The sequence below is a fragment of the Lathyrus oleraceus genome, chromosome 3 (genome assembly GCF_024323335.1).
Source record: "Lathyrus oleraceus cultivar Zhongwan6 chromosome 3, CAAS_Psat_ZW6_1.0, whole genome shotgun sequence".
Taxonomy (NCBI): domain Eukaryota; kingdom Viridiplantae; phylum Streptophyta; class Magnoliopsida; order Fabales; family Fabaceae; genus Lathyrus; species Lathyrus oleraceus.
This window is the reverse complement of record NC_066581.1, coordinates 119,243,079-119,257,827: the sequence shown is the minus strand read 5'-3', so window position 1 is coordinate 119,257,827 and position 14,749 is coordinate 119,243,079.

Here is a 14,749-nt window from a genome sequence, read left to right as displayed (position 1 = left end):
TTGATATACTTCAATTTTCATCTATCTCATCTTATACAAATTATTCAGAATTATATTCTTTGATTACAACTTATTCTTAGGATTGTTAAGGATAAGTATGTAAGGTTTATCCTTGTTATCCGGTGTGTGGATACAAGAGGTCCATTTGTGAGAAATTGAGTCTTGATTGGACTTTAAACATTGTAAATCCAAGAGGATTATTCTTGGTGTGTTAGAATAGATAGAAAGACCTTAAGGTGTCTTGTCTAGGAATCTAACATTCTAGTGAAATTCTCTTTCGTGTTGAAAGGGGAGTGGAGTACTCTCAATCTGTGAGGGGAACTACTATAAATCTCTGTGTCATTTACTTTCCGCACTTTACCGCTTTTCATCACTAAAACATTTCAGAAAGTAAAAGTCATAAACCGTCAAAAATCCGGAAAATACTCTAAGTGCCTCATTCACCCCCCCCCCCCCCCCCCTCTAAGGCACTCCTTAAACTAACAATTGGTATCAGAGCAGGTTATAGGTAACCTATTCCTAAAAGATCCGCATGGCTTCCGCAAGCACAAATTCGGTTTTTAAAGACGGTGGAAGTAGTAACAAACCACCACTATTCTCTGGAGAATATTTTGATTTTTGGAAGATCCGTATGAAGGCACATCTAGAAGCCCAAGGAGAAGTCATATGGGAAGCCGTTGAAAATGGCCCACATAATCCTACGAGTGTTATCAATGGCGTTTGTACTCCAAAGATAAAGAGTTCGTACGACGAAGATGATAAGAAAAAAATCTTAAATGAAAAGAAAGTAATAAACATTCTTCAAAGTGCTTTAAGCATGGATGAGTTCTTCCGCATATCTCAATGCAAGTCGGCAAAAGAAATATGGGACACCTTAGTGGAGACACATGAAGGCACCGCCGAAGTAAAGAGATCAAGGTTGAATACATTAAGTAAAGAATATGAGATGTTTAGAATGCTGCCCGGAGAATCCATCTTGGCGCTACAAAAGAGATTTGTTCACATGACAAACCACTTGATTGTTCTCGGAAAAACATTTACAAATGACGATCTCAATCTTAAAGTACTAAGATCATTGACTCGAGAATGGCAACCGAAGGTGACGGCTGTCTCCGAAAAGAAAAGTCTCTCAACAATGACGTCCACATCTCTCTTTGGCAAACCTCAAGAACATGAGTTAGAACTCGGTAGGATTGAGAAACATGAAAGCCAAGAAAATAAATCTAAAGGGATTGCCTTGAAGGAAGATGAGAATTTCATGCTCCTTGTTAAAAGGCTCAGTAAGTTCTTTAACAAAAATGATAAATCCTTTAACGCTAAAAAGAATAGACATTTCAGGAAGAAGGAGGCCACCACATCTACGCAAGATGTAACATGCTACGAATGTGGAAAACAAGGCCACATAAAGCTGGAATGTCCTAAACTTTCAAAGAAAGGAGGATTCAAGAGAAAGAAGGACTTCAAGAATAAAAAGGCATATCTTGCATGGGAGGACAATGAAATTAGCTTTTCATCTGGATCGGATAGCGAGGAATATGCAAACTTGGCGCTAATGGCTTCACATCATTCCGATGATGAAGAAGAGGTTAGTAATAATTTTTTGCTTTTTGATGATGATGCACAAGATGCAATTAATGAATTGCTAAATGAATGCAAAATTCTTTATAAAACTATATCATCTCAAAAGAAACAAATTTCTTCCTTGGAAGAGAAGATTGAAGTCTTTGAAAATAAGAAACAAGAGATGATTAGTGAAAAGAAGAATCTTGTATGTCTAGAGTGTGAGTCTCTCTCGTTCCAAATTGTCCAACTTAAAAGAATCCTTGAAAGATATGAAAAAGGACAAATTGGTTTGGAAGGGGTTCTTAGCCAACAAAGGTACTCAAATGACAAAAATGGACTTGGTTACTCCAAATTTTCTAAACCAAGTACAAGTAAAACTATCTTTGTAAGGCCTAAGAATCAACCTCCAAAAGAAAGAGTCAACACACCAAAGGTAGTGAATATACATCCTAAAAAGAAAAAGTTTATCAAGAAAAAGCCTTTAGTTCCTAGATATAAAAGCAATTTTGAACCAACCTGTTTTTATTGTGGTATTACTGGCCATACACCTGGTGCTTGCTACATTAGAAATTTTAGTGTAGCAAAAGGGCATTATGTTTGGGTTGAGAAAGGTACTAATTATAAAGGACCAAAAGCAATTTGGGTACCTAACAAAACTTAACATTGTTTTGTAGGTATGCTTGAAGGCCACAACAAATCTTTGGTATTTGGATAGTGGGTGCTCCAAGCATATGACCGGTGATGTGCATAAATTTTCAGATCTAAAGCTTAAGGCCAAGGGTTATGTTGCTTATGGAGATAACAACAAAGGAATAATTATTGGCATAGGCAAAGTAGGTGCACCAAGTTTCATATCCATCGAAGATGTGCTATATGTCGAAGGACTAAAGCACAATCTCTTAAGCATAAGCCAACTTTGTGACAAAGGATTCAAAATAAGGTTCACAAAAGATGAATGCTTAATTGAAGACGAAATCACACAAGAGATTTGCTCATGGCTATGGCATAAGAGATTTGCTCACATTCACATGGAGCACTTGAATAAGTTAGTAAAACATGACCTTGTCATTTGATTTCCAAAGATAAAATTCATCAAAGATAGGCTTTGCGATGCATGTCAAAAGGGGAAGCAAACCAAGTCAACTTTCACATCCAAAAATGTGGTGTCCACTTCTAGGCCACTACAACTGTTACACATGGACTTATTTGGTCCATCAAGAACAAGAAGCTTCGGAGGTAACTTATATGCCTTAGTTATCGTTGATGATTATTCTAGATACACTTGGACGTTCTTTTTAGTGCAGAAAAGTGACGCATTCAAAGCATTCAAGAAGTATGCAAAACAAATTCAAAATGATAAATCATTCACAATTGCCTCCATAAGAAGCGATCATGGTGGTGAATTCCAGAATACCTCCTTTGAAGATTTTTGCGAAGATCAAGGAATATTTCACAACTTCTTGGCTCCAAGGACTCCACAACAAAATGGAGTAGTTGAAAGAAAGAATAGGTCATTGGTGGAACTTACAAGAACAATGCTTAGCGACTCAAATCTTCCTAAGTATTTTTGGGCAGATGCGGTTAGCACGACATGTTTTGTAAGCAATAGAGTTAACATAAGACCTATCCTAAAGAAGACTCCATATGAACTCTTCAAAGGAAGGAAACCCAACATCTCTTTCTTTCACATCTTTGGATGCAAGTGCTTTGTCCTAAAGAATGACAAAGACAACCTTGGTAAGTTCGACGAAAAATCAGATGAAGGTATTTTTCTTGGTTATTCTCTTACAAGTAAGGCATACAAAATTTATAATAAAAGAATTTTAAATATAGAAGAATCCATGCATGTTAAGTTTGACGAATCTAACCCCTCGAAAGAGGAAATTGTTGTTTGTGATGATGATGATGATTTTGTAGAAATTCCGAAAGAAGATACTTCAAACAAGGATCAAGAAGCACCGATTCAACAAGAGTCAAATGAAAATGATCTACCTAAGGAATGGAGAACTTATAGAGATCATCCCATTGACAAAGTAATTGGTGACATTAGTCAAGGTGTCGCTACAAGATTGAATCTCAAGGATGCATGCTTAAACATGGCGTTCGTTTCGCAAATAGAACCTTCCAAAATTTATGAAGCTCTAGAAGATGATCAATGGATTGGTGCTATGCAAGAAGAATTAAACCAATTCGAGAGAAATCAGGTTTGGGAGCTTGTTCCTAGACCAAGTGATAAGCACATCATTGAAACAAGATGGGTGTTTAAGAACAAGCTTGATGAGAATGGAATAATTGTTCGAAACAAAGCAAGATTGGTCGCTCAAGGGTACAATCAAGAAGAAGGAATCAACTTTGAGGAAACTTTCGCTCCGGTTGCAAGGTTAGAAGCTATTCGTTTATTACTTGCTTACGCATGTTCAATGAATTTTCAGCTTTTTCAAATGGACGTCAAAAGCGCCTTCTTAAACGGCTACATCAAAGAAGAAGTGTATGTCAAACAACCCTCAGGCTTTGAAGACTTCAAGCATCCTTCACATGTATACAAACTGAAGAAAGCGCTCTATGGATTAAAACAAGCACCAAGGGCGTGGTATGATCGTCTAAGCAATTTTCTGTGTGAAAAAGGCTTTGAAAAAGGAAAAGTAGACAAGACTTTATTTATCAAGAAGATAAAAGGGAATACCTTACTTGTGCAAGTCTACGTAGACGACATAATCTTCGGTTCATCCAACAAAGAACTATGTGAAGAATTTGCATTGATAACGCAAGGTGAATTTGAAATGTCTATGATGGGGAAGATGAACTACTTCCTTGGATTGCAAATCAAGCAACTAAAAGACTAAATTTTTATCAACCAATCAAAGTACTGCAAAGAACTGTTAAAGAGATTTGACCTGGATGGGTGTAAAGCAATGTCAACACCAATGGGCTCTGGAACTTATGTTGATCAAGACGAATCAGGTGTGTCAATTGATATCATGAAGTATCGAGGTATGATTGGTTCTTTATTATATTTGACGGCAAGCCGTCTTGACATAATGTTTAACGTGTGTTTATGTGCTCGATTCCAAGAAAATCCTAAGGAGTCACATCTCACGGCGGTCAAGAGAATCATGAAGTACCTCAAGGGAACAACCAACGTTGGATTATGGTATCCTAAAGGTAGTGTCTATAAGTTAATTGGTTATTCTGACGCGGATTATGCAGGTTGTAAAACAGATAGAAGAAGTACTAGTGGAACGTGTCACATCCTTGGTAATGCTCTAGTCTCATGGTCCTGTAAGAAACAAGCGTGTGTTGCTCTTAGTATGGCTGAAGCAGAATACATAGCAGCAGGCAGTTGCTGTTCCCAGAATCTTTGGCTAAAGCAACAATTAAGTGACTATGGAATTGATCTTGGATGCATACCACTCCGATGCTACAACACAAGTGCGATTAATATCACAAAGAATCCGGTCATGCACTCAAGGACCAAACACATAGACATTCGACACCATTTCCTTCGTGATCATGTGCTTAAAGGCGATGTCGAAGTTACCTTTGTCGATACTCATAACCAACTAGTGGATATCTTCATAAAGTCGCTCGCAAAAGAACCATTCTATAAGATTCGAAGAGAACTTGGCATTCTGGATGAAGGTAACATATAACTATTTCACAATTATTCACTATACATAAGGCCAAGGTACACAAGTTCCCAATCCTTCGTAATTTTTGTGAACTTTTTCTTTCTTCAAATTTTTTTGTGTGTATATGTGCTTTTTGCCACTGTGTAACCGGTTACTTCACTTTGGATAATCGGTTACCCTGCTCATTTTTTGCCTAATTCACGAAATTTCACTCTGTGTAACTGGTTACTCACATATGGATAATCGGTTACCTTGTTGTTTTTTGTCTAAAAATAACATTTTCCTTACTGTGTAACCGATTACTCCATTATGGATAACCGATTACCCTGCATTTTTTTTAACTTTCTCACACTGTTTGCTCATTGTGTAACTGGTTACTCCCTTTGACTAACCGATTAACACTGCTCACACCAGATTTTTTTTTTAAATATACGTGACCTTCTGTTGTATATATGCTAAGTGTTTATTTTTATTTCTTCAAATTGTTTTTTTAATACTTCACACATTAATCTCTCTCTCTCCAACCTTTATCTTCCTTTCCAAAACCCTCCTTCTCCCTTCCAAAACCCTAATGTGCTCCACTATCACTACTCCTAGCTCCATTATCACTACTCCTCACTCAAATCCCTTACCCCACTATCTCTCTTTCAGATCATCATACTCCATATCCAACCAATTCAGAAAACCCTTTCCTAAAACCTAACCTTAAAGATCTCCATGGCTCCTCCTAGAACAGATAAGGGGAAGAATAAAATGGGTGAAGAATCCTCTCATCAAGAACACCAAGCTGGCAGTGTTAAGTCCCGACGCTTAAGCTATGCTGTCCGGACTCGGACCCTCATGCCGGTAAAGTACGTTAAATTTCAAGATTTTCCTTCGCACAACTTTAATTTTGAAACATTGCTGCATAACTCTGTCGTAGATAAAGTAGTTTCCGATAAAGGAGATTACTACCCAGATTTGATTAGAGAATTCTACTCCTCCATTAAGTTTGGCAATGATGATTTTGGAGACTTGGCGTTTAGTGCAAAGGTGAAGAATGTGGAAATTTCTCTGGATATTCCTTCACTAGGACAGTGTCTTGGAATACCTTCGGACGGACAGATATTTCGTAATGGCTCCAAACCTGACCATGCTACTTGGGAAAACTATAATAGCCTGGAATATTTTGTTTCCATCTCTAGAGGTACTCAAGCCAACTCATGAGCCGAAAACGCTCAGAATCTTCAAGAGTTGTGAAATATGCAAATATGCTGTCTGTGAGAGATAAGATGCTCCACTACGTCCTCGCATATGTGTTGGTACCCAAACACTCTAATCACTCTCAAGTCAGTGAACTTGAATTACAGCTGATTAGAGCCATGAAGTTGAATTTAAAGATTAACTGGTCATACGTTATTTACTACCACATGATGCATCAACTTTCCTTGAGTCGTGGACTTCCCTATGGCCGCTTTGTCTCAAGAATTCTTGAATTCTCTGGTTTTCCGCTTCAGAGGGAACCAAAGACCTCCATGTCTATAAGAAACGGTGAAATAAACGAGGTAACTATCACGAAGAATATCGGGATTGGTATCTGTCCTAATGGAGTGTATCAATACAAAGATTCGGTCACCCCTTCTGCTCCTCCAACCAATCAAGAAGGTGATATTTCAAATGCAATGTTATATGATAAAATATGTTCTATTGAGACAACAATGCACCACAATCACCGGGTTACTCAGCGTGGCATCAAGTCCCTCAGAAAACTTTTCCTCTCCTTAAACCGCCAACCTAACCCTAGTGAAGAAGGTGTGGAGGAAAATGCTGATGAAGATGAAGAGGATGAAGGAGATGACATGTCTGAAAGTGATTAAACTTGGTCATGTTGCTTTGTTGTTTTGTTGTTTCATTAGCTTATGGTTGTTTTTATATTCGTATCAGTCTAGTTTTATGTTCAGACCTTGTTACAAATATTGGTTTATATTATGTTTGAAGTTTCTTATGTGGTATGTGATGCGTAGCCTATTATGTGTGCATGCTTATTTGTCTTATCTCTTTTTTCACCCTTTTTGTTAATGACAAAGGGGGAGAAGAAGAGAAATTATTGCTATGATATTTCCTTGCTGGTTGTGTCTCTCTAACGAAAATGCAGAATTCAAAGACTCCTTAATTCATCAATTAAGGGGGAGCATAGTTTAAGAGGGAGCTGTTGATAGAGAAACACCACGGGATCACATCTTCATGTTTTTTTTGGGTTGTCATCATCAAAAAGGGGGAGATTGTGGAGACATGACTTCTCAGATATTTTGATGACGACAAACCTTGCTACATAGCTAAAGTCGGATTAATAAAAAGATTGATCAAGGTTAAAGCTCGTGTATGAAGTTTCCAACAAATGATCAAGTCTTGGTGAATCACATGAAGATTCAGCTTTCACATGGATTAAGGTAACACTTGAACTCTAGATAGTTATACAAGTGTTCATAACATGTTGCATTCATATCATAATCATTGAAAATAGTTTTATGCATAAACAAACCACCACACTTCATCTTTTAAGTTATTTTTCAAAACTGTTTTAGAGTAACCGGTTATCAGTTTTAGAGTAACCGATTACTCTGAGTAATTTTCAAACATTTTTGTAACGTTGGAACCATGTAACCGGTTATCCAATTTAAGGTAACCGGTTACCTCAAGAAAATTTCAAATTATTTTGTAACGTTGAATGCATGTAACCGGTTACCCTATTTTAGGTAACCGATTACCACTGATCCAGAATGAAAAATATTTGCATCTGTTCATGAGAACTCTTATGGTCTCTTCATCATGAAACATGGTAACCTTTGGATTATTGCATTCATCTGAGGAGGTGTTTTAGACATTATATAAACATCATTTTCAGTTTTCAAAATCACCTCCTTGCAAAATTTTAAATCATTTACACACATTCTCTCAATCTTTCTAAGTGTTCATCCACATTTTCTTAAGAGTGAAACTTTGCATAAACCTTCATTTTTCAGCATCATACTTTCATTCCAATTCAAGAACACTTGTATAATTACTATGAGATTTGAGTGTTACAAAGAAGAAGATCAATTATTTAATTGATATACTTCAATTTTCATCTATCTCATCTTATGCAAATTATTCAGAATTATATTCTTTGATTACAACTTATTCTTAGGATTGTTAAGGATAAGTTTGTAAGGTTTATCCTTGTTATCCGGAGTGTGGATACAAGAGGTCCATTTGTGAGACATTGAGTCTCGATTGGACTTTAAACATTGTAAATCCAAGAGGATTGTTCTTGGTGTGTTAGAATAGATAGAAAGACCTTAAGGTGTCTTGTCTAGGAATCTAACATTCTAGTGAAATTCTCTTTCGTGTTGAAAGGGGAGTGGAGTACTCTCAATCTGTGAGGGGAACCACTATAAATCTATGTGTCATTTACTTTCCGCACTTTACCGCTTTTCATCACTAAAACATTTCAGAAAGTAAAAGTCATAAACCGTCAAAAATCTAGAAAATACTCTAAGTGCCTCATTCACCCCCCTCTAAGGCACTCCTTAAACTAATGACTCGTGCTTCAAAGCTTAGAGTGAATAAATTACAACACAAAAGTCACTCCAATTCAAACATTAATAAGATGAATGAATGGCTCACAATACACAAGATCACACAAGACTAAAACCCTAAAACTCTCTCACTCTTTCGTTTGTTTCTTATGTGTTTAAACCTGGTTTTACATGGCCTTTAAATAGAAGCTTTTGAATGGGCCTGGGAAGCATAAAACCCTAAATCTATTTTCCTTGCATATCTTCTTATTAAAGACAGCTAATCATCCCTTATTGGAAAATCGATCATTCTGGTTTTAAATCAAATTACTCCTTGAATAGCGCATTCAATCTCCACATAATTACACACAGATTTGCATGAAAAGCGCAATATTAAGATACATAACATTCAAACTGAATATTCTGTATACACATGTCTTAACATCGGGTCTGACATCTTTGCTAAATCATGCACAACCATATTTAAACATCCTGCAGGAAGCTGATATCACATGTCAAGACAACATGCATGACAACTTGTGATAACTATAAGTTTTACCAAAATTGATGCCAACACATAGAACCAACAATCGCCAAAAGGATGATAATAAGTCACAACCATTTCAATGATCACCATCACCAAAAAGATGAAGGTAAGATTGATAACAAAACTTGTTATTGTAAGACCCCAATTTTGACCCTAGGATCCCTCATGTTATCTCATCATATGCATTAGCATTGGGATCATACATTGGCATCCTGCTTACCCCTCACCCATTGGGTTTGTTTTGGGAGAGATCACCAAGCACTATGTCATTGTATTATACTTTGTATTCCATCATTTACTAACCAAAATACCACAAATATGTCTTTGCATTTGTCTAACTCTTTTGTAGGTAGGACACGTGATCACCTTTGATTTGTCAAGTTCACATCTAGGGTTTAAGACCCTCATTGTTAAGATCTCCACCATGAAATTATCCACAATGGCTCTAGGCATCATATATGAGTCCCTATGATCTTTGCATGTTATTTTGATCAAGAATTCTTCAAGAGTATGGAATTGGTTTGCCTTGGAAACCCTAGTGCATCTGGGTATCTTGTGTAACTTCTTCACCAAGCTTCTTCAATAAGTGATCAAATATTTCAAGCGATACTTCAAATTTCATCATCTTATGCATATATGATCTCCCATGAGCCCCAAGAGTCAAGATATTTGCAAGTTAGCAAGTTGGTTGATGGTGGTTGACCAAAGGAATTCATCTGATAAAAAATGGGGTCCCCTAGACCCTATCTCCTACAATTTTTATCATGTGAAAATGCTTCCAAGAGAAATTTACTCTAAATTACATTCCAAACAACTTTCATGTTGAGGTCTAGAGCTAGTTTTTTTTGGAAAGTCATTTTTTATGGTGAAAGATTATAGGTCATTTTGTCTAAACCCTAATTTGGAGGTCAACTTCCCAAAGCCATAACTTTCTCAATTTGTATGAGATGAAATATTTACAAGTTTCACAATAAAATTCAAAGTGCCTAATTCAACTTTGATGTTTGGAGGAAGAGCTAATTCAACTTTTATGAGCATGTGATATGAGGATACATTATAGGTCATTTTGGACCAATACCATTGAACAAGTGATTTTCCTCAACTTCAAAAATGCATAACTCATTCATATCAAATCCAAATGAGGTCAAATTTGTGACCATTTTGAAGGATTGTGAAATAGATACAACTTTGATGAAGACATATTTTGAAGGTTTGAGTGGTTTGCGCATGACTTGAACATTGAGTCATCATCTAGCAAGATCAAGACTTCAAACAGCTGTACATATTTTCCTTGCATTCCAATTCACTTTCAGACTCATTCACACTTGATTATGGACCTAATTGAGTGAATTCATGGGCCTGTACATGCCCATGCAAGCATGCATCATCCATTGCCAAATTTGGAAGTTGAATTTGAAGGTGCAAAAATCACAAGCTGCAACTATAAATAGAGGCCTCTAGCATTAGAATTAAGGACCCTTGCACGCCAACTTTGCTCCAATACCTCAAACCCTCACATTTGAAAGGAGAAACCTGAGAATTTTCTTTGAAAATTGAGTTTGAATCTCACTGTTTGGAGATTCAAAACTCCAGGGATCCAAAGCTTTTGTTCCATTCTTATCTACTCCTGCAAGCTTCCTGAGTGAGATCAACCAAGAATCAAAGCAAGAGCAATCGAATTCTGCACAACATTGAAGGTATTTTCCAGATTTTTCCTTCTCTTCGATTCTCTTTCAATTCTCATCAGTTCTCTTGGATCCTTGGTTGTCTGAAGTCCTACCAATGTAGACAAGAAGATTGAGTTGCTTTGAGGTTAAATCGAAGCAACTCAGATCATGTACCTCAAATTTCAACTCCATGTATCTCTCAATATACTTGGAGTTAGGATGAATTGAGGTCAGATTCATGATCAGTGTCATTTTTACTTTAAAATCATGTCCTTCTTTTTCATTTTTGTGATGGTGATGAGTGGACCAGTCCGGCCAAGGTCGCTTGAGAAGATGACCGGTGTTTTGCTCCGGTGATGAGCTGGACTGTCTAGAGCCACATGATCATTCCATTTTGTTTTAATCACGAGCGTTAGTTTTAAATACCCTTTTTGTGGCACGCTGACTCGTGTACATGATGGAACGCGCGTTTGGATCCACTTGATCGGCCACCTCAATTAATGAGGGAGATCAAGTGGTCCACATTTTTTCTGAATATTTGAATTTCATTTTATTTGCTTTATTTTCATTAATTCATATTAATTTTAATGTTGATCCAAAAAATATGAGAGTTTCACCAAAATATTTTAAATAAAATCCTCTTTCATTTTCGGAATTAAATTTATTTTTTGGATCATTATTAATATTTTCCATGATTTAATTGATTTTATGAATATTTTTAATTGTGTAAAAATACTTTTAAGTTTCCAAAAATTATGAATTTTTTTCTCCAAGGTCCAAAAATATTTTTAAATCTCATGGCCATTTCTTTGGTGTTCTGATGAGGTTTTAGGAAATTGACCAACCATTATTTAATTTAATGCATATTTTTATTATTTTTTAATAGTTTAAATGCCAAATTAATTGTGTAGAGCCATTTTATTTGACTTTGTGAGTTTGACTTGTGTTGTTGGGCCTTGGTTGATTTGACTTTGTTAGGTTAAGAACATTGGATTTAGGGGATTGATGGAATGTACATTCCATCTCCCAAAATGAATGAATGATCTTAATTTGGTAAAAGTCCTCCTTTGACCAAGTTTTGTTGAATCCATTCCTCCTCCCTCTTCATCTCATTCCCCTTCTTTATTCATTCATATCATGGACCTATGATATCTCTATATCCTAAGGCTAGTTGATTACAAAATCAACATGAGTATGGATGAGATTAGGTCCACCTTTTTGCATATACTTTTTGTGTGTGGTATGTTTCATGAGCATAGTCCATTATACTATATCTCTAACATGCATTAACACCAAAATTCTATTGCCCTACCTCAAATAGTTGTGACTTCTACATGAGTATAATTACGACTGCTTAACATAGCGCTAAATTTGTAACACAAAAAGGCATAACATTCTAGTTATTGAGATTGTAAGTCTCCTCTCTTTCATGGTATTTTGTGGAAACTTGGCCTTTTTTCCTTCCTTTGGAAGATGTCTTGGTTCAAGGATCCATGCTTGTGATAAGTGGGTTGAGTGTTCTCCAAAGAATGACTTAAACAAAACAAAAGCAAAAGCAATACTAACTTCTAATCAACTAACAACTAGCATTTAATTTCAAGTCATTTAATTTTTATGCACTTTAATTTTTAAGCTTTTATTCATTTTCCATTATTCATACCATTCAATTTGTTTACTTTAATACCATTTTCACTTTGCCCATTTGAGCCATATTTTGTGATATATTGTGTTTGTATATACTTGTTTGTTTGTTTGGTCTATTGACCTTAATGTACATAATAAGAACAAAAACCCTAAAAAACATTTTGTGTGGACTGTTGGTTTGAACTGAGACTATTGGACTTAGAATTAGGCAACATTCCCTATGCAAAGGACTTGGCCAACACCAACTTTCATGAAACCAAGTTCTTGTGAAGTGAACTTTCATCTGATACAATATTGAAGATCCATTTGAGTTCATCTGCAACATGATCATTGTGAAGTTGTTATTTTGTACCTGTGTCTAATGCCATCTTTTGAAGTCATCTGATAAAAGGGAAATTTGGGTTTCTATATGACATTCTTGTCTATTGGATTGCAACCCATTGGTCTGATCTTTTCAGCACTCAATTTTTAAATTTTTGTGCTCAGGATTAGTCTTTTCATCTCCTCCTCACTTCTTTAATTTCAAAATCTCTCCCTCTTTTTAAAAAGTCTTCTTTGCTTGTGTTTGTTTTCTAAAACTTTGACTATTTTGCAAATTAGAAACTTTGGCGTTATGCCATTGCAATTTCAAACTTCTTTTCTTAAACAAACTTGTAAATAAACTTAACTATACTTGACTTAAAATTTCAAAAGACAAAAAGAACTAATACTCATTCAAACCATTTTAGGCATTTGGTGCCTTTGTTAAACTTACGATTTTGTTAAAAGTAATGGACTCATTTTGAAATTGATACCACGAACTACGAGGTTTTGATCCCTCATTTTATGTTGGTACGTAGGCACAAGTTTGAAGGTCTTGTCAAACACAAAAAATAAAATTAATGAATTCTTTTCTCATCCCCCCATTCTATTTATTGCAAACATCATTTGTACAAAAAGACATATGCACACAAGAAAGGGCTCCCTAGGAGTACCTATGACACTTTGGGTGCTAACACCTTCCCTCTGTGTAAACAACCCCCTTACATGTAATGTCTGGCATTTTATTATTTTTGATTTGAAAACTTCTTATCTTTTGGGTTTTGCTCTTACTTTTCCCTTTTCCTTTGGAAACAATAAAAGCACGGTGGCAACTCTGGTTTTATTGACGTCGAGCTTATCCATAGTTTGATGATCATGAATTTACCGCTACAGTTATTACCGAAAGGATGACAATAAGTTACAAAAACTGGCAAAGATCACCATTGACAAAAGGACAATGGTAAGATCATAACCGCAAAGATCACTGACACCAAAACGATGACAGTAATATTGGACTTTCCAAACGTCGCAATCACCAAAAGGATGGTAGCTTAAACCAAACTCAACAATCGCTATCACCAAAAGGATGCTTAGATAAAAATGGATGCCATCACTAAAAGGATGATGATTAGACATAATAACAAAGATCACCATCAACAAAGGGATGATGGTTAAACCATAAGGACAGAGATCTCCATCACCAAAAGGATGATGGTAAGATCAAACAACAAAACTTGTTACCACCAAAAGAACGATAATAAGTCACAATAACTTCAATGATCACCATCACCAAAAGGATGAAGGTAAGATCACAACCGCAAAGATCACTAACACCAAAAGAATGACAATTTAATCCAAACTCAATAATCGCTATCATCAAAAGGATGACAGTTAGACCAAATTGGACGCCATCACAAAGAGGATGATGACCATCACCAAAAGGGTGAAAATTAATATCATTGATTAAGAAACTTCCATCAAAAGGATGATAGTGATAAAACCTGTTGGAGAATAAAACTACCGATAAAACATCCATAGAAACAACTTGTTTGGTAATGAAGCTATTAACAAAGGTCAATAAAACAAACTTTATTGGGTAGTATTGGAACTTTAATGGGTAAGACTTTCTTGGGAACATCAACAACAAAAGGTAAATATTCTCTGACAAGATATAGTTTTTAAGGGAAGCAACCCTCTGAGGAACGCTCAATGAAAGACAAGCAAGGTAGGAAATCATTCCAAGAAATATCAATGACTTTAACTGAGGATCACATCTTATCAACAAAAGGTTACATAATGTAATTCGATAGGGAACACCCAATGAGAAAACCACACATGGTAGGGACTTACTCGAAGAAAAAT